The sequence below is a fragment of the Protopterus annectens genome, chromosome 2.part1, assembly GCF_019279795.1.
Source record: "Protopterus annectens isolate FY-2018-M chromosome 2.part1, PAN1.0, whole genome shotgun sequence".
Taxonomy (NCBI): Eukaryota; Metazoa; Chordata; order Ceratodontiformes; family Protopteridae; genus Protopterus; species Protopterus annectens.
The window spans coordinates 1,849,296,372-1,849,319,863 of NC_056729.1; the positions used below are offsets into that span (position 1 = coordinate 1,849,296,372).

Sequence of the window (23,492 nt, forward strand, 5' to 3'; positions counted from 1 at the left end):
ATGAAATGAGACTGCTACAGGGCTAGTACCAGGGTTCCCAATACAAAGTGGAAGCCTGGGACTATCTCGCCCATGACCTCACCAGTGCCACTGGCATACCCTGAACTGGTGAGAAGGTCAGGCATCACTATGCCGACCTGAAGCAGCGAAAGGGGGATCTCTTGGATCAGTGGATCCAAGAGGCTATGAGAACAGGGGAAGTCCCAGCCATGTGTAAGTATCAGTCCACTACCTGTTTACTAATTGCTAGCTCATGTATATTATGGATAGATATGGCTAAATATTCCTCTTATGCCTTTCACAGCGGCAGGTGAGCGGGCTATGAACCAGGAGGCCCATGGATGTAGATTGGAGCAGCTGTGATGTGAGGCAGGTTAGTAATACTCTTGCATGTACTGTCATAGGAAATAAATCTAAAAGTAGTAGTAAGTTAATTGCCTGTATAAAACCTGTATTGTTTAAGGCATATACTGCATACACCAGAGAATATGGCAAGAAGAGTCTCATATAGGTTGTATGTAAATAAAAGCACAATAGCCTGACAATAAAGGTCTAACTGCTGGACTGCATATGTTTACTCTGGTATCGTATGGTAATGTAGATTTGCATTCACTTAATAGTACTGTTGTATTAAGCACTGTTACCCACACTGTGCTACATAAATAAAATGTATAGGAATGTCTGTATATGACTGGTGTAATCCCAAGAGGTCATACAGTACAACTGAGAGAGACCTAGACAGAAAAACAGTGAAAAGACAGGCAAAAAAATCCAAATAGCACACTCAACTGAGACATGAGCTGTTGTATTTGTAGCACACACAGCCATGGTTCAAATCCTGGGAGTGATAGCAGGCTCCATACAGAATCATACCCCACAACTGTACAGATATGTCCAAAATGTCCAGTAAATTGGTCCATATCTGCTGCCTGTCACCCTGTCCCCCTGGAAAATCAGTGGAATGATCCCAGACATTTAGGCAGCAAACAGGAAATACAACTGATTGTCAGACATCTATAAGAACAAACCTGTCACTCTAGCAACTCCCCAAAATGTTATGAGAGTAATAATCATCTCTGTATCACTGCTGGACAGAGGCACAGCAAACTAATGGGTATAGTATTCTCATCCTAAGGGGTGGTGAAAGCCACACACACTCTGGCTAGGCTTATAAATGCCCTAGGGCAGATAGCCTAGTATGAACCTATGAACCTATAAAGCCAAGTATGTCCCATCTCCACCCCCATATTGTCAAGCTGTGACAAGAGTGTGTACAGTAACAGAGTGAGATGTATGTGTATAATACTAATGTGGAATCTGGTAATTTGTGTGGCAACATTCAGGTAGTGCTAACAAATATTGCTCCCACAGGTCTGTCAGATATGAACACTGTGCTTGGAAATAAAAGATTGATATCCTGTGCTGGTACTGTTACTCTTGTAGTGTATGGCATTGTTAGTGCTGAAGTTGCTCTGAATAATATGGTATTACTCATCACTGTCACCCACACTGTGCTACATAATATAACTGTCTAGGAATCCTGTATAAGAGTGTTGTAATACAAGGTCAGAATATAAAACCACAGGATAATTATAGACAGAAATCAGATAAGAGATACACAGCAATATCTATATAGCACACACAACTGTGATGCACAGTGTTTTATTTTTAGCAGACACAGCCATGGTCCGAATCCTGGGAGTTGTAGTAAGCTGTATGCAGAATCATACCCCACAAGTGTACAGAAATGTCCAGAATGTCCACTTAATCGACCCATATCTGCCGGTTGTCACCCTGTCCTCCTGGCATATCAGTGTGCTAATCTCTAACATGTAGGCAATATTTCATGTCATATAACTGACTGTCAGGCCTGTACATATTTGAAAAATGTCAATGAAAACAAACCTGTCATACAATTCACTAAAGGTTTAAGAGGGCAATAGTCAAAATATGTCCTGGTTCACCTGCGTGCGGTCAAGACATGCCCAGAGTGTGTGCAAAAAGAGATGGATAGGTATGTGCATAACATCAACCTGGAATCTTGGAGTATGTGTAGAAACAGTTAGACAATTCCTCCACAGGTATACAAGGTAAGAGGTGTATACTGCAGGTAAAACCAGTTCATCCATATAGTTGTCGACAGCCTTACCACTGTCCAAACTAAGGCAATAGGGAAGTGTACTAATACTTGTAAGGTACAGATAACAGCACTGACTAGGAAAGTAATGCAAAATACAGGAATATACTAAGTGTTAATTGACATATTCCCCCCCACCCACCATATCTGCAACAATAAACTAAATACACAACTCACTTGGTATGTGCTGACTTAACTCTAATGTTGGGACATATGCCCTATTGTTTGATAATTATTTAAATCTGTTTCTATGCATGTCGTATGTTGAAATTCTCCCACATTGGTGGCATGCTGCCATCAATGTACCTGCATGCTGTTGTAATTACCACTGTGGTCCCATATATGCATGTGTTCTGTTTGCTATGTAGCTGTTCCATATCTGGCATTTGGGTTAATGGGAATATCTATGCATGATGTTATACCTAATCTTGGAATGTGTTGACTATTACTAACCCACATATGCTGATAAAACTTAAACACCATAGCATATATGGGAATGTGGTTCCCAGCAAACCCACCTTGCCCACCTCAGCTGGCCATTGCACTGGGCACCAGCACGTCTGGGGCCCAACCCGGGACCTCCTTGTCTGTTGGTCCTGCACCACCTATGGGTGGGACCACCTCATGAGATGGGGCTCGACTCCCCCGGGAGCGGGCGTGGACAGGAACCCATCATCAGGTTCAGGTCATGGTGCATAGCAAGGTCCACAGGGAAGTCAGAGATCTGCTATGCCAGATTGAGGGCCGTGTGTCATGACTAAGGGGTCGGCCTGGCTCTCCTACTTAGCCCCCAGAACAGCCACCTTTGGGGCTGTGAAGGTGCAGTGGTAACTGCCCATGGGTGGGGACCTCAATCCTACTGTTTCCACTACAGGGTTCATGGGCTTCCAATTTCCCAACACCCCTCCCCATCAAGATGTTTACCCCCACATGTGTCATATACTGCCCCTGTATGCATCTTGTTTGCCTTTTCTGTTAACCTACCCAACCTACCTCCCCAAATATACCTACTATCCCTCCCCAACATCCCACTCTCACCTGATAAAAAAGGGCAACCTGTTCCCCAAAATAATCTCACCTCCATACATAGCTGTCAGTTTCACACGTGCCCACTGGACACATATAATCTGGTCTAATTGGCTTAACAACATATTATTGTTGTCCTCACCCTTTTCTCAGGGGTATGAGTGTCCAAATCTATCTCCAAATTCAGTGTATGTGCACAGCTGTTGCAGTAGAAGAAATGGGCAGCTATGGACCTTCGCTACACCCATCCTGCACATCCCTAGCTATTTTCTCTACGGTCTTTCCCTCTTTTTGCCCCTTTTCACCACTTTCCTATCAACCCTTTTTCATTTCTTTTAAAGAAAGTAGCATGGGGGTAAGTGGGAGTAAGCACTTTTAAGCAGCAGTAAGCGGGTTTAAGCTTGTTTGCATGGGGGTAAGCAATGCCTGCACAGGTTAAGCAATTTAGAAGCTGAGTATAAGAAACTGTAACCAGAAGTTAGCATTGCTTACCACTGCGCAAACCCATGCAAACCCACTTACAACTGCTTAAAAGTGCCTTAATCACTCTGTCTCCAATGGCCCTTCTTCTGCCCAGCAACAAAAAAAAAACAGCCTCAGCAAGGCTCAAACTCAGGACTTTGCACACCATAACCAAAAGTGATTTACCACTAAGCCATGTCAGATATACCTAACCCTGATATATTTACAAACATATCATCCAGCAGAGGCATTTAACAGTACAGGAAATGTATTTAAACATGTAGATGCATGTGTGTGTGTATATACATTTATATCTAAACAGATATATACATGTATATATATATATATATATATATATATATATATATATATATACACATAAATATATATATAGATATATATATATATATATATATATATATATATATATACATATGCATATATATATGTATATATATATATATATATATATATATATATATATATATATATATATATATATATATATATATATATATATATATATATATATACATATATATATATAGATATATATATATATATATATACATATACATATATATATATATATATATATATATATATATATATATATATATATATATATATATATATATATATATATATATATATATAACTCAAAAAATTGAAGAAATTTTAACTAAGAAATGAACTTCGTGACAATAAAAGCATTCAATAAAATAGTAAATAACACCAACAACTCTTGTAGAACTTTAGCGCTTTCGTCTTATTTATTATCAAGACTTCTTCAGAAAGACATGTTTCATAAGTATGAGCAACCATTTTCACTTCCTTTATATACATTAGTTCTAGCAGGCCATTTAAATTAACAACAGTTCCTTTCCAATAGAAAAGTGTGAACAAGCAGGGTGCTGTGTGCATTTTCATTAACATTACAATTGCAGTTGGAACTGTACCTCAGGGATGAGATCTCTCAAGACGAAAAAGACTTCATGCAGGTCATGACACCCAGCCTTGGAAAATTTTTCGGAATCCCCAAGGTTCACAAGAACCCTGAAAATCCACCTTTCCACCATGTGGTATCGAACCGAAGGACAAAAACAGAAAAGATTTCATAATACGTGGACCACATCCTTAACCCCATTGTACAGAACTGCAAATACTACATCAAGGACTCCTGGGCTTTTCTAAATGACATCTTCAAACTAAGGCTGGATGGAGGGGAATATTTACTGGTCACCCTAGATGTAGAAGCAATCTACACAAACATCCCCCACGCCAAAGGACTGACCCTCACCAGACAGTACCTGAACAGGCACTCCAACCTAAGCGGGACTAAGATTAATACTGTATGCAGGTTAACAGAAGCAGTATTAAGAAATAACTTCTTTCAATTCAACGGGAAGATGTACCACCAACAGAAAGGGGTAGCCATGGGGTCCAAAATGGCCCCAGCATATGCAAACTTAGTCCTCAGTGCCTGGGAAATGGATAAGGTTGAATCACTACCCGGTTACAACAACACCATAATGTACAGGCGTTATATTGATGACGTCTTTTTGTCTGGAAGGGGACAGACTTTCTCTGAGCAATTTTCTGGAAACCCTTTTCCAGAGTCTGGACTTCCTGACCCTCACGGTAGGACATATCGGAACCACCACTCAATTCCTGGATATCCACCTCACTATAGACCCGAAAATGGACAGTTTGCCTCCAACATCTACCGCAAGCCCACTTTCCGAATAACTATCTAGAGTTCAGCAGCCAGCATCCCCATTTCATGAAAAGAATATTGTAAAGGACAATTCATCCGGTTATCCAGACTCATTTTAGGGACGAGGTTTTCATCAAGGAAGGTTTTACCTCAGAAACTTGTTCCTAGAAAGAAAATACCCAGAGTATCTAGTGGACAACCTGTTCCAAGAGATCATACAGCACAGACACTCCAGGTACCCACCAATCCTGGAAAAGGGATTCACAGCAAGGGCACAGAACGGACAAAAAGGACTGGGTGTCAAGTTTCCCTTCCAATTTCCACCGATATGTTTGAATTAGAGGTCCTCACCAACAATTGGGACATCTTGGGAGGAGAAAAAGGTCTGACAAAGTTACTTGGGACACTCCCAAACTTCTGTTTCAAACGAACCTCTTCTTTTGGTGGTGCGTTCGAGAGGAATAAAAGCCCATCCCCACAGAGCGAAGTATCGACAGAACCTGGAATGTCTGACTGCAAGTGTGTTGCCTGTGTACACATTGAAAAACAACAATGTCACCTTCCGCACTGCAACAGAACTGTCGGTCTACATGACCACTATGACTGCAACACAAAAAATGTAGTCTACTGTGCTTTCTGTGAACACTGTGGGAATTTCTATATCGGCAAAACGAACAGGAAGCTGAGTAGTCATATTAAAGAACACACTGCAGCAATACACAAACAGGACAGTTTGAATGCCTTGGCTAAACACAGTACTATTTGCCCAAACTTCACAGGATTCAAATTCACAGTGCTGGAAAAAATAACAGAATTTGTAGGGGACATGGACACATTCCTGCAAGTCTGGGAATTAAAATGGCAGATAGAACTGAGAGCTGATGTCTATCCAGGTCTCAACGAGACACTGAACATTAAATGTGCACTTAAATGGTATAGAGATTGAAATGTGATAGGGTTTGAAGAACTGTGCAAGAGGGTTTGAAGAATTGTGCAAGTAGATTTAATGTGTTTATGGATTTACAACTGTGCAAGTGAATATAATGTGTTTCTCCCCTCTCTCTCTCTCTCTGACTTTTGACTCCCCTTACCCCCTGCACACATGCTCCCTCTCTCTCTGACTTTGACTCCCATACCCCCTACACACATGCTCCCAATCACCAGGCTAGCCCCACTGACCCCACCAACTATACCCCGGTCTCACATTTTCACGCAGCCATTCAGGGTGATACCATCCAAACCAGCCCACGGTGGTACCATCTGCACTGACAGTCTTCTGGGGCACACTGTCATTCATAGGCTCCTTGTCATGGGCGGCCCCTAACAGCCCCCCAAGTCCACACCGCATTCCTCCCACTCCCCCATCAGGTGGCATACCCACACATTTCTCTACACACACACCGATGCCAAAGCATAGTAGGACTCTCTACCTGACTCCTCCACCTTCCTCCGTTCCCTTCTTTACTTACCTTTGGAGGCAAACACTCATAAGTTACGTGTTTATATTAGAATCATCACAGCATGACTGTCATCTTTCCTGGTCGTCCCCCCCACCCCGAACCTTTTTTTTTTTATTTTTTTTTTTTTTTGCACACAATCCCTTTTTGCACACAGTCCCTTTTTGCACACAATCCCCTTTTTGCACACGATCCCTTTTGCACACAATCCCTTTTTGCACGATCCCTTTTGCACACTATCCCTTTTAGTATGCACACGGCACCACAAGGCTATTACTGTCTGACCAATTTGCCTTATGTAACTGCAATTGTAATGTTAATGAAAATGCACACAGCACCCTGCTTGTTCACACTTTTCTATTGGAAAGGAACTGTTGTTAATTTAAATAGCCTGCTAGAACTAATGTATATAAAGGAAGTGAAAATGGTTGCTCATACTTATGAAACATGTCTTTCTGAAGAAGTCTTGATAATAAATAAGACGAAAAGCTAAAGTTCTACAAGAGTTGTTGGTGTTATTTACTATTTTATTGAATGCTTTTATTGTCAAGTTCATTTCTTAGTTAATATATATATATATATATATATATATATATATATAAATATATATATATATATATATATATATATATATATATATATATATATATATATATATATATATATATATATATATATATATATATATATATATATATATACATATATATATATATACATATATATATCTATATATATCTATATATATACATATATATATATATATATATATATATATATATATATATATATTTATATATATATATATATGTGTGTGTGTGTGTGCATATATATATATATATATATATATATATATATATATAGATATAAAAGAGAACATAAATATATATATATGACCACAGGCACCATTAATGGGGGTGAGGGGGCCCAAGCTACATACGTCTTGTACGTATTGATATTACCCCCCCCCCACAGCCAAACAGGTCTGCCCTGCAGTACAGTACCAACTGTTGCAAGCCCCATAACCAGGACCCGACACAACATGGGCACAAGATGTTAACAGTAATCCATCCCACCTGTATGATGTCAAGCTGGTATCAATAACATATCATGCAGTACAGTCTGGCTACCATAGGAAATTTACAATGTGTAAGCAATAAACATTCATAAGAGGCACACACACACACACACACACACACACATATGCAGATATATATATATATATATATATATGTATATATAAATATATATATATATATATATAGATATATATATATATATATATATGTGTGTATATATATATATATATATATATATATATATATATATATATATATATACATATATATAGATATATATGTAACTATACATACACACACAGGGATATGTATAGGAAGATACATATTTAGAGGGTGCACACCATACGGAACATCCTTTATGTCTACATTTGCCACCTTACCAACTGGACCCTGTATGAGTCACCCATACAAAAGACAATTGTTGCCCGAAACATATACCCACAGAGAGGTCAAAGGATATAACACCACACACAGGTTTGCATACATGAGAAAGCTTTATTTGTGTACTATTACAGTTGTATATGCCATGTCATATACCTTTTTAGACTCTGAAATACATATAAACAGACTAAAGCAACTCTCAAACAGATCAATTAATACAGTATTCGAGAAAGCATTATATATGTTGCTGTCCAGGCCAAGGCCTTCAAGTAGTACAACAGTAAACACAGACTGGGCCACAGGATAACAATCAATCAACAGTAAGTAATGCAGATGTATAGTCCAGCAGCCTCTAACTACACTCTGTACACAATCCCTAGGGGGTAAAGACTTCAGCTGACACAATGGGATGCATCTGTTACATAACAAGGCATAACTGAAACCATCACAATCACACTGACAAACAGAACAGTCTGTATAGCAGGTAGCAGTAGGCCTGCATTTACACAAGGTAAATTGTATGGTAATGTACATTCAGATACCTTAAGGCAGATTACCCCTGATACCCCTCACATGTTATAGCACCCTAGGTTAATTATGGTGCATCCTCCTCCCTCCATAGACTGACATACAGGGACATATACCACTGTTACATACACTGGATTCTGGACTGCATAAGGGCACACATGTATTGTGCAGATGAAGCCCACACATATAGGGACCCAACCCCACAATATGTGTGGGGGCCACAACAGCAGTGGAATGATGGCAGGAATGGCAGCATGACATACTCACATGCCACTATATAACAACCCCTGACAGCATGTCATATTTACAAAGCCTGGAATGTAGGTGGAGGACAGAGGGTGGAACACAGGTCCATATGTGAAATAGTGATGTCATACACTAAGCAAGTCGCTGGTGTTACAGGATAGTCTGCAACATACCCTTAGTCAGGAACATGAAGTCAGAAACACAAATGGATGTAGCCATGTACGGATAGCACTCAACATAAACACACAGCCAGTGATATATCTAACACAAGACCTGTGTGGTGGACAGGCAAAACATAACACACACCTTTGGTCATCAAGTGGATAGGCATACAGTTGAGAGTTATGCAGACAGACTGCAGTCCATGTTAAACTAGTATGTACACATAAACCCTGTAACACTGGTGCTATTCAATGCATACAACAACAGTACTCACACTCTGTTTGTAGTTCTCGAACCTCATACAAATATGTAGCTGTCCTGAGTGTGCAAGTTCTCATGTAAGAGGTATTGCTACCTGCTGTCTGTAAAACTGCTGCCCACACACAGGAAGAATGTCCACCATACAGGAAAGGTAAAGGGACCATGCACACATGACGTAGGGATTTATAGTAGTGGGTTGCCATGACAGTGGTAATCAGAAATACTACACAGCATGCTGCATGCAGGTAGCAAGTGGAGGACACTGATTAGTGCAGTGGCCATCACCTGATCATGTGCATCACCCAAAAAGCCATGCTGCAATCTATTCCAAGCAACTCAATCCATTTACTGGAGAGAGAAAAGACAGACAGAGAGAGAGCGAGAGACACGGAAAGAGAAAACAGATCCAGAACCACAATCAAACCAAAAACAGAAACAAAGGAATCAGGCTAAGGCCATAGCTAAGGAGAGAAAAAAATCCTACAAAGACACTATCTACAGCAGACCTCATCCCCACAACAGGTATGTGAATTATATATGCATGTAATTGACTGTAGTACTTGGACCATAATACTGGGGTAGATGATGTGGAGTGATATATATGTGCCATCAGGTGTTGCTGTTGTAATGATCTTCAGCTGAACAACTGCTATGGACATTAGAGTCTGTCTCTGTAGGTAGGAGCCATACCTGTCAACTGTGCAGATCAGCACTGACTGACAAGATGTAAGCCATCATAGTGTGTGTTGTGCAATGGAAAGGATGTATATTACTGTGGCCAATAGCTGGTGGTGGAAGTAATGCCATAATGATGGACACGTGGGTTCCAGAGCCCACCACTTGTAGGACACTCAGGTTAACATGTATTGTAGCATGCTGAAATGCCATAGGTGTGTAATAGGCTTTCCTGCAATCTGACCCTATATATACCCCCCTAATGTTAGGCTGTGTCCATATGAGGAACCTGTCTGTGTCGTAGCAAGGCAGAACAGTGCAGCTGTACAAGAAGGAGAGTTAGAGATTGTGGACCTGATGTCTAAATGTACCCCATATATAGGTATGTATATGTGTATACACACACACACACACACACACACACACACACACACACACACACACACACACACACACACACACACACACACACACACACACAAACATGTCAATTGGATGGGTCAATGTCAGGCTCTGGCAAACAACATAACGCCCTGTGCATATGATGATACCTGTGTCGCCTCCTGTCATCTGCAGCATTGACGGAGGGACAGGCTAACATGGTGCTGATGCACAGGGTGACACTATAGCAGTGTAGCAATAATAGCAAGTTGTCAACAAGGAAGTGTAACGACATCCTTGTAGGTATATCTGAGCAGACATTATGCATCAAAGCTCTGATTGCCAATGTAGCATTGTTTGCACCACTGTTAGGTCTGAGTATGTATTGTCCACCCATGTGCCACTTGGCTGAAGTGTAATGTGTTGCCAGCATGTGTTAGTGAGTGGACAGTACATGTGTGATGTGTGCAGTACAGATTAGCAAGTGTACATCTGTGAACATGGTGGGTGCGCACTGTCTTCATGTGCGTGCTTAGTGGACACATGGGATGTGTGGCATACCTGTCGTACACATTGTTAACATCTCATAGTATCTTTCAATGGCCGGTATGCATTCTACTACAGTTATGTACTAACATGGGTAGACATGTGTATGACATGGGTTGACACTATGCTGTGGGTGATACCGTTAATATCTGTCAATGATTTGCAGTCTGGTAGTATACACTACCTCAACAGCATGACTATAAGCAATCATTGGATGATGTCCTGACAAATGACACACAGTAGTAGGGAACCCAGTAACAATTGGATCCTTCCGGTGCTACACTATAACACTAACCAGTGGTAATGACCACCACCCATTCCTGTGACCACACCTGTTTGGCATATAGCCCCCTTAGGTACATGCAGACACAGTAGGGATGTGTCCATCCAAATCTGGAAATGCATGGATTGGCCTACAATGCATTCCCTGGATGGGACGCATATCCTACACAAGGGTATCATTCAGACAGATACCTGTTGTCTGATACATGCTGTATAGCAGTAAGCCGACTATGGCATAGTCATACTCATGTACTATACATACTATCCTGTCAGTACCACACAGGTGGTAGCCCTCAACATGTATGTTGGTTACCAATGTGTACATACAGCCTCATGTTATGTCATGTGTCCCTTTGTATCCACATATCCATAGGTATTGTGGAGTCCCAAGGTGTATTACATAAGACATTAGAGGCCTGAATGCATATCCACAAGGCAGTCGTACACCTATAAAGACTGTCCATTCTTGGCAGTCTTTGTTGTGTATGACCATGTCTGACATATACCCCAGGCATATACCCTCACTCACACTACTCTTAAGTAACTGTCATGGGTGTGTGTGCCACAGATGACCTTGGCCACAGAACATGACAGTGGATGGCCTTGTCACATACATACATATGTGACCTACGATCTGAGAAGCAGCGGCACAACCTGTCAATGGAAACAAATGTATTCATGTAGTATGCAGGCTTCACACCTATGTACTGATTGAGGGGACATGTACACATATATATTTGCCACACAGATACCTGATGTGTGCAATGCACTTACTGTTGTAATCATACTATGTCATACCATAGTAAAAGCAAAACCCACACCGCAATGACCAACAGTGACGCACATACACAGTCAGCATTTGCAGGATTCAAACCCCTACCTAGCTATGTTATGATACTAGAGAGCAATGCATTAACATGGTGCGCTATGTGCTTTACTGGGTGGTTTCCCTTCTCCTGCTGTATTTGTAGGATGGTGACATCATCAGACTTTCCAAAGAGGAATGTACCTCTTTTAGTGAGTTTTCCCAGTCTCCAAAAAAGGGACCCCTCTCAAAGGAAACTGCACACATACACCCCCCCACAAACACACACACACACACACACACACACACACACACACACACTCACTGTTTGCAGGATTCAAACCCCTACCTAACTATGTTATGATACTAGAGAGAGACGCATTAACATGGTGCACTATTTGCTTTACTGGCTGGTTTCCCTTCTCCTGCTGTATTTATAGGATGGTGACATCATCAGACTGGACATGGTGATGTGTGTACACTTTGTTTTATGCCATTCCAGGAATGGTCCATGTGGGTTGTCAACAGCTTGAACAAGACCTCAGAATCCTTACCTTGTGTGATCTATCTGTGGATACATTTACATTCTGTCATATGTCAACACATATTTATGCACAGCTTGTTGGTTTTGTGGATAGTACATGTGTTTGGGATGCTGATAAAGGGCTATTCAAAGTCTATGTGACACATGTGTAGATGTGTTCATTGATGTATGTCCTGGGTGGCTGCCTTGCAAACAGTCTAGCATGTTTGGGAACCATGATCCGCACATGAACATACCACAGTTGGTAGGGTTGTGTGTATGTCAGCTTCCAATAGCTCTGTTTATGGCTGCAACCATGATGGACTCCATGACCTTGCAGATCATACTTCATAGGCGTACTGGACTTGACTTCCCATGGTGTGTTGTGCACCAACACTTGTGGGGAGTGCCATATGCAGCTGTGACACATTCAATGGTTCCACATCCTGTGTAGGGGGTGAGGCTCAGCTGACTTTTCATGTGCATGATCTGTTTGTTCTGTAGTTTGTGCATGACACATATTGTGAATCAATGTATTCCACTTGCTGCCATGCTTTTGGCAGTGGGGGTAGCTGCTCATCCATTCTACATGTGATATCTCCTGGTATGATGATATGGACTATTGTCAGTGGGAGGTGGGTATGTACATATGGGCCTGTCTGTCATGATGTCGGCATTGTCACTCAGGTACAGTTGGCCCTAACTCAGGACATATATGGGTGTACATTGCTATTTATGACATAGCTGAAGGAGGTGTCATGATTCAGTCTGGACTCCTTCTCAGCTACTCTTTAGAAAACACCAACGAACATGAGCACTAATCACTGTTATACTCTTTTACATGCTTAACATCCTACTGATCCTTTGTGATCGGGCTACAGAGTATGTCATGATAATATCCTGGCATGTCCAGGGGTCGGTTTCGTGTGTACTCTCCAGTCCAGCTGGTGGATATTGTGATATTGACACAATGTCACATCTGCCTCATGTACACAGACAACCCTCTCCTCCTCCTGACAAACTCAGATATATGTGTGAGATGCACCTATATAGACATACAGGGTGCTGAACTCTCTCGATCCATGACTGACACAGTCTATCAGGTGGTGAAGGTAACCACACACACCACATATCAGTCTCACATATCCTCTAGCAACAGCACTCAATCCACATTATCACACATAGACATACTCAGATGCTGTAAATGTACTCTGCCTAAGCAGCAGAGACCTCCAAAGCAGACACACATACACCTGCTACCCCACTACAATACCCACATATCACATAATTCACAATGTCAGCCTGCCACACAGTCACTGCCCTTCAGGCTAAACAACACACCTAATACACTTGTAATAGGTGACACTTATTGTCAGACACACTGACGTACCACTCACCAGCCCTAACAAGGGAATAGTCACTTTGGGCTAAGGGTGCCAGGATCTGCCACATAACACAGACAGTCAGGTCACTCAAAGCAAGTACAGGACTGGCACCATCATTGTCCATGCTGGTGTGTATAACCTCAGACTTTACTCCCTGGACCACATGACATGATACATGGAGGAACACTCTGATCATGTAGCCCAGGCCAGTATGACCCTGACCTTGTCTAGCATCTTACACCCACCAATTATGATGTCACAGTATACGGACACGCATATCACATTTAACAGTTGCCTAACAAATTTGTTTAATTCATAGGGGATACAGTGTCTGTCAGCCTATGGTGACATGCTCAACATGCCACGTAGCTTCACTATGGACAGCTTACACCTGTCACCCTTGGACTTTGGAATGCTGGCTAAGGCTCTTGCCACCACCATAGTGCCTTTTTTAAGCAGGGCTCAGAAGACAAACCCACCTCCATAGACATTACAGGTTAAATTAAACTAAGGGTAATGCTGCTCAACAACAGTTGTGTTAACCTCATATTGTGGCCACTCAGGACACTCCTCAGTATGGAGGATAGCGATATCTGTGCACTAACAGATGCCTGGTTCAGGCTCACTTATGCACACCAGCACTACCAGGTTATGTTTCATTCCATGCTTTCTGACCACAAGACTTGGAACAGACAACACAACTAGGGGGAGTATCCATATACATCACAGATACACACACCTCCCGGTTAGTAGCACTGCACAAAGCATCACAGACCATACATATACAACTACTATTGTGCAATACTGCCTTTCAGTTTGTTGCCTGCTACAGAACACATTCCCAAACTCAGGAACCACGCTCAGCTTTCGTGGAAACTATGAAGAATATGAAGGTCTCCACAAACACCATTATATTGTGTGACTTCATATACACAAATATTGACTGGGGATACTACTCAAGCCCCGACACCCTTACCCAACAGTCGCTACAATTTCTAGACTCATATGCTATGGCTATGGCTCAAACAGTCAGCACAGCCACAAGGGGGAATACATATTGGACCTGATCATCACCAACATGGGGACTCTATGTTCCACACCAACAATATACCCCTCATTGGTAAGGTCAGAACATACATGTATCTCACTGGACATACATATACCCTCCACACACACATCCTGGGTAATCTTGGTGAACTTCTCATGAGCCAATGTCGCACTTCACCGCAGCAAGTTGGTATCCTTCAGAGACCCTGAGACAGTGGCAAATACGGCTCACACTGCTGCATCCTTTATATGCACATTCTATGGACACCTAGTGGACTGCATGGATTGTGCTATCCCAAATAACAACAGGACTCACTACTCCAATGGCAGGGGACCTGTCTGGTAGACCCCAGCCATTAATAAGCTGTGCAACGTCAGGAGGAAGCTACTACATGATAGAGCACAATCCCAGACTGGGAAGGCATCTCTGATCTGTACTAGCAGACAGCTACGATCACTCATGAACTTTTCTAAGGGCCGGTTCTACCGGACAATTGCAACAGACACATAGGACTATCACATGCCTTCTTCAGTTATGTCAGGAACCTGGGTGGACACTCACTGATATGCTGTGAGTTACTGCATATTGACTAAACCTACCCTGAACCCACTGGCATTGCCAACATCCTGGCAAACAGGTTCAGTGCAGATGTCTCCCACCCATCCCCCCTAGGGAGCAACTATCCATCCCAACAGAGTATAACCTCCCTGACATCACACAGTAACAGGTGAGTGCTGCCCTCCCCAAAGCGTACATCACAGTATCAATTTAACCAGATGGTGTCCCAGCCTGCATCTTACACGAGCATCATGACAGACGTAACCCTCACATTACATCACTGTTCAATATTGGAGTTACCACAGGATATGTACCCAAGGAATGGCTGGCGTACAGCGACAGTGGTCCCACTCCACAGAGTTGGTGCCACAATGGACCACAGACAATATTGCCCTATAAGCCTAAGTAGCCTGTTCTGCAAAGCTATGGAGTGTATTGTCATGGGACTCATACACATAGACATTGAGAACCTACGGACACTGTGTCCTACACATTTCAGCATTGTTGTGGGCAGATCTTGCCTCTTGAACCTGTTTGTATTCTTTAAACAGATAACAGATCCATCGACATAGGGATGGCTGTCCACACAGCCTACCTGAACCTTGCAAAACCCTTCAACACAATAACCCACTGGGCCATTATGCATAGGCTCACCAGCGTCGATATGGACACATATCTCACACAATGGATTGATACCTGGATCAGGGATAGCAGCCACATGGTCAGAATTCCAGGTGCCATGTCTGACTATACATGTGGCATCCCACACGGCTCGGTCCTGGGACCTCTCTTGTTCAGTATATATTTATCTGACGTACAGGATACCACAGGGGGAATATGGCTGACCATGTTTGCACTTGACTGCAAACTGGGTGCCATGATCAACTCTCCAGCTGCCACATGCATACTCAAACAGGGTCTCACAGAGATGGATGACTGGTGCCTGAGCCATGGCCTACAGCTAAATGCCATTAGTTGCATAGTCATCCCCTTTGGGAATAACAACATGCCCACACATTACCACATAGGTAGTACTCCGTTACATACAGTAGGAGTTGTTAGGGGTTTGGGGACATGACTTGTTCGTACTGTCACCTTTGACATTCACATTGCCAAAGTGGTTGGACACACCTTCTATGTGGGCCACCTTATCCCATATGGTTTCACATCTAGATCGAGTGAGGTCCTTGTGCCCCTATACTCACACCATCCATGCTTGGTTACAATGCACACATTTGGGGTGTACCTTACCCGACAACTGCAGCAACTGTACTGGCCACGGAAGTTCCTCACCAAGCAGATCTAGGGACTCACACAGATGCCCTGCACAGTTCAGATGCAGTAACTCCAGCTCTACTCAGTCGCTTACCACCTACTCAGATATGATGTGTGCCTGTTGTTTACAGATATACCCAACCCAGAATTACTGGACATGCTCCACCTCAGGATATCCGACTCCCTTGGAACTACACACTCCAGGGATGTATACCTCAGCACAGATGTTAATAGGACATTGTGGAGGGACAGATTCTTATCCCAGAGGATCCACTCACTCCAGAATGTAATCCCAGTTTCACATAGACAGAGCCACCCACTGACCACCTACTGGAGGCATCTTGACAACTGTATGGGTGATTGTATGTTTACCCCTGGGATATCTTCTGTGTCCCTACTAGACAGAGGCACATTAGCCTAAATGTACATGGGCTATCTTGTGTGACCTACTATTCACACACACAGTGTAGTAATCTGACAGGGTTGCGAATGCCAAACACACTCTGGCTAGGTTTGTACATGCCCTAGGGCAGATAGCCTAGTGTCGACCTCTGAACTTATGCTAATGTTCAAGATGCACAATGTTTATTGCTGATACTGTTTGCAGGTCTTTATCATCTTTGCTTTACCAGTTTCTATGAAAAAATTTGGTATCTGCAGAACATATTTGATTATGACAGGGTTCCACTATATTATAGATATGTCTGTTGTCATATAACTGTGTGCACAGGGCGGATTGCTGTATAGTGACAGGTTCCTGGGTTAACACATGCAACTGCCAGATATGCGTGGCCCACTGCTGTACTCAGACATGGCCTAAGTGTGTGAGCATGCCCAGTTCTGCCATTCCGTGTTTTGTTGCCTGACATTTGTCTCATTTATTCGTGTGTGAGCATGCCCAGTGTGACCTTTCAGTATGTTGCTATCTGAGGTCCACTACATTTGTTGATGTGTGCAAACATGACCGATATTAACATTTATACTGTGTGTGTTGGAAGTCAGGTTCTGTTCTCACTGCAGGACTCACCTTTGTGTCAAGGATTATGCTGTGCCTGCAGGGTTTCCATGAAATACTTTGCATAGACTTATCAACATTTCTTCATACAGGCTGACCACTACAATACTGTCATGGTTTAGTGGTTCAGTACTTTGGCTATAGTGCACAGTATCCTGGGTTCGAGGTCCATAACTGCTTTATATTTTCATACTGAGCAGACCAGACTGCTTAAGGGCCAGTTAAGCAAATATGAGCATGTTGGCTTTTGTTCAACTATGCCTTACTTAGACCAGGCTTGTCTTACATTGCTTAATATTCACCAACATTGCTGGACGTTGCCCAATATTACTGAACATTGACCACAGTTGTGCTAGTTGGTGTGTGCGATTTTGCTTGCATATACTACATGGTGGTAAATGCTGTTTAGAACTGCTTTATATTGCTTAACACATGGCAATCATGCCTTAGGTGGTGCTACAGGGCTGCCTATGTTGAATGCACATACTACACTCCCTGTACATGTTTAAAAGCAGGTAGTGTCAACTTAGGCATCCCTTTTACTATATGTGCGAGTCGGAGAGAGGTATCATTTCCAGAGTTCCTACTGAGCCAGTGTATGTGCTATGCATTACCTCTTTGCCAAGGCCAAAGCATACTGGGCACACCTCCTTCTGCCTACTGGGGCAGGCTCAGGTTGTTCCTCCTCCGAGTCACGCTCTGCCTGTGATGGCCTTGGCAATGGTGGGGGGCTGTTTGGCCCAGGCCTATGCTGGTCCTGCTGCAGCTGTTTTTGCAGGATCATATTATGTAGCATAGCACATACCATGACAATTTGGGTACATGTAGTTGGTGAGTACTGCAAGGCTCCACCAGATGTGTCCAGGCACCGGAACCGTGACTTGAGCAGCCCAAACACATGCTCTATTACATTACGTGTTTGTGCGTGTGCCTTATTATGGCGTTCCTGATCAGGTGTGTGTGCGTTTCTGATGGGTGTCATCAGCCACGGCTCCAGTGCATAGCCAGCATCCCCCACTAGGTGACCATGTGGGATGTCCCCATTGGCAAATGTCTGGTACAGCTGCATCAGATGCCAGATATGGGACTCATGGTAGCTTCCAGGGCAGCCTGCACACACATTCAGTATTATGCCCTGGGCATCACACGTGACCTGGCAGTTGATGGAGGGGAAGCCCTTGTGGTTGAAGTAGACCCTACCCCGCTTGCCGGCTGGTGCTTTGATGCATATGTGCATGCAGTCTATTGCACCCACTACCTCAGGGTATTCCGCTATTTGCTGGAAGAGATGCATATTGCTGGCCAATACCTCACTGGAATTGGGGAAATATACATGATCACCGACATGTGCTGACATGGCATCCAGGAACTGGTGTAGTACCCTGAATGCTGATGCCTGTGATATCCCCATCATATCACCAGTTGGTCTCTGGAAGGTACCTGTTGCTAATATTCTTAGGCCAACACATACCTTGGTTTCCACTGGGATGGGTTCCCCTATGTTGGTTCTGTGTGAGAGGCGAGGCCTGCACAGCTCAACAATTTGCTGCAGGAGGTCTCTGTCCACTCTATAGCGCTCCACTATCTCCAGCTCATGTAGCCCCTGGTAGGTTACCCTGGGCCTGTACACTCTTCTCCGTCTCCTCACTGTGGGTTGTCCAGCAGCATTTCCATTGTCACCACCCTCAGCATGTTGCATATGTCGCCTTATAACAGCAATGGCAGCCCCTAACATTTCTTTGTCTCAATAAAGCTTTTTCAGTTTCACTTCTATTAGCTTACTGCAGTGTCTGTTGTAAGAAACATAATGGACTGTTGTTTGCAGAATTTGAAGTGCTAGGCTGGGATGGGCTAGTGTACTGCCTGTGTGATTGCCTGATTCACCTGCTAGCTTTGCTAGTACTCCCTGGTAGCTTCCTACTATTTGTTGGACTTCCTTTTTCCTTTCTGTTTCCTCGGGGGGGGGAGCACCGCACACACAAGCGCAAACACGCGCACAGCAGCTAACACATGCTCACACATGCTTACACGGACTAAAACATGCTTATTCGGGTTAAAATGCATGCACACCAGCGCAAACGTGCTTACAACTCTTTAAACAGCCTTATACATGCTTACTCTGGCTTAAACATGTGCACAAATGCTTATATGCGCACTCTGTTTTACTCGGGGTTACACGCGTGCACACGCATACACTCAGCAAGAAACTTTGGTGTTATCCATGGCATACACCTTCCATTTCTTGCCTTTCCCTAGCCTACCTGTTGACACACCTCTTTCCATGATGTGTAAATGACAGCTGACACATGCCACTCTGTTCCAATGAGCTTCACTTCTTTCATACATACCCCCTCGTGATGTCACCTATCTTCTACTCTGTTACTCCCCATATCCTACTCCTACACTCCACTGACTGTGCTCATTTGCTATGTAAACTTGCAATTCACTATCCTAACACTCATTTACATAGGATTGCCTACTAATGCTTGGTTACATGTCTTAGACTGAGCTTCCCCCCTTAGCAACCTCTACTCGGTGGCCATGTTGTCTTCAGCCTGCCATTCCCTTGCATTGTACATTAACAATTTCAATAAAATCCACATTTGTGGGTTTTCATTTTTAGTATTCTGGGTTTTAGAGCGCAGCCCATTTGCGAGGCACTGCGCTATGCTTAAACATCAAAAATCGGCAAAAAAATATATATTTTTATTTTCATATTGCATCAGGAAACATTTCACATGGCCATATATTTGGCCATTGGCATGCTTCCTGCACTGGATGCAACCTTTATTTGGAGCTGTCACTGCTCCGTTTTGCTATTTGCAGAATGGTACTCAGTTGTCAACTGAGTACATTTCTGCAAATAACACTGCTCTTACTCGGACAGGTTTTGGTTTCCCGAATCGCAAATTAACCTCATTTGCATGCCTTTTGCCTGCAATTGAGGTAATTTGCATATCCCAGCCCTGTCCGTGTAAGAGCCATTTTAGGAGCTCTCTTACACGCCCCTAAAGGCTGTTCCTGGATCGCACGTCAGACATGATGGCTGCATGGAGTCTTACTCTACTCTAAGACTCTGTGCAAGCCTTCGTGAATCTGGCCCTATGTTAGAGCTTTCACAGTCTTTCACAAACTGCTTCTTCAGAAATTGAACAGCTAATTACATTCTAAATTATATACTTGAACCAAATATAAACTAACTGATCTCATTCATTCAACTGAATTATTCACCTTGGCAGCAAAATTACAAGCAATGTGCTCCCGGAATTAATTTAAAATTTCATTAGCACATATATAAAACACTCTCAAAAATTCTTATATTAAAAAGATAAATTGAAAATACAAAGATAGTTAAAATAACTTATAAAATAGCTCATGAAAAACAAATGCATATGTTTGCAAATATTTATTTTAAACACTAATTATCTATGCAGATTCCTGGCTTATAATATGGGTTTTAGTGGCACTTTATTGTTCAGACCTTTCCCAGCATCTGCCCTCAGTCTGACAAACTGTATGGTTTCTGATATTTCTGTTAAATTTTCAATATCACCTCCTTATTCAGCTTAACTGCTTCCATAACCATAAATTTAAATCTGTGTGTCTCATATTGTGTCCACGTGTTTTGCAAATACATTTGTAAGTACTCTATTTCTGATGTTATGCAGGTGTTGTCTTATCACATAATATGAGCAACATTAAGTGCAATATACTAAATAAATAATATCCAGTGTATCACAATCAGCTCTGACTTTAAAGCAATATTCCTCCCTCCTGAAACTTCTCCAAGGTGTATATACACACACACACACACACACACACACATATATATATATATATATATATATATATATATATATATACACACACACACACACACACACACACACACACACACACATATATATATATATATATATATATATATATATATATATATATATATATATATATATATATATATATATACACACACAGAAATTACATTTCAAGCAGGGGAAGGTGCCTAAATCGTTTGATATTGCGTTAGGGTAGCATAGTATTCTCTTAAGAGGTTTTTTGTTTTTAAACAAAAAAACTTGGTTTCTCTCCCACTGTTTATGCTATCTTAGGATCGCTTGTTAAAATGGGCCAATATCTCTTCATTATGCTGGTAACAGTGCTCACATTGCTAGAGAAGAAAACAAACACACGGTCAGTGCCCCATCTTTATTCAGTGATCTATCTTGTCTATCCAACAATTGTCCTGGATCAGAAAAACATGGTTTACCACTGGTTGATCTAAGTTCCAGGGTTTTCCCAAATACACTCTCAGTATGTCTTGTGTTATACCCCCTTTTCATAAGCCTCTCCTTAAGGCAATTTAATTCATTTAAGAATCATCATCACCTGCATTTAATATTGATGCTCTCGACCTTGTGCTTTCACTATGTTGGTGAAAATGTGAGTGCGATACATACTACCCCTGTCTAGCATAGTGTTACTGTAACATTCTTTGCAATGAATCTTGGTACAAAGTTATCCTTCGGCTGTCTTGCAAACCTTAAATTCTAAAAAAATTTACTTGTTGTACAGAACATTTCATGCTAAACTTTAAAAATTATGTACTATTATAAGATGTTCATGAAACACTGAAAGATCATTCTCACTACCTGCCCAGATTAAAAAAGATTGTCAACAAAATAGCTATAAAAAAATTACTTGATGCCTTATAATATAGCAATAACCCATGCCTGGGTGTGGGTAAGGCTGGATTTACCCACGGTTGGCGTGGTTTGGTCCCGAGCGGCCGAGGGACCAAACAAAGCCAACCGTGGTAACATTACCCACACCCAGAAGTGGTTATTGCTATTATGACATTATTTAAGAAAGAAACTATTACTTTTCTTAAATAATGGCATAGTATAATGCCTGTTTACTGCCCTTCTGCAGATGTCTGGTATCGCGGCAGTTCTGATGTACTGCGTGCTCGCAGTACATCAGTGCTAATGAGCAAAACAACGGAGAAAGCAAGATCTCCGTTGCTTTTACTGTTTTAGCTGTGTTAAATGGGTTTAACATAGCGAGACAGTTAAAATAAGCAGCGGAGATGTCCGTTGCTTATTTTAAATGTCTCGCTATGTTAAACCCATTTAACATAAACAAAAAAGCAACGGAGATCTTGATTTCTCCGTTTTTAAAACCTGTCTCGCTATGTTAAATGGGTTTAGCATGGCGAGACAGCTTTAAAATAAGCAACGGAGATCTCTGTTGCTTATTTTAGCTGTCTCGCTATGCTAAACCCATTTAACATAGCAGATATACTAATGGAAAAAGTCCAACGGCGGACCTTTTTCCATTAGTATAACTCGATTTACAATGTGCACGCTGGCCAATCAGCGTGCACGTTTTGGGGGGGTCATGGTATAATAGATTTTAAATAGCCTCTTCTTCCCATGTAGACATAACCATAATGGAGCAGCTATTTGCACATGATGTGCCCATAGCTACGCCTTCCTGTTGTAAATATATCACTTGATCAAATAAAAATACATTATTTTGTA

General features: G+C 42.1%; 1 protein-coding gene across 1 annotated transcript in view; it reads right to left on the minus strand.

Moving 5' to 3' along the window:
- Nucleotides 1-23,492, minus strand: part of LOC122795048 (pentraxin fusion protein-like) — a 270,337-nt gene that overhangs the window by 37,186 nt on the left and 209,659 nt on the right. The window lies entirely within an intron of this gene.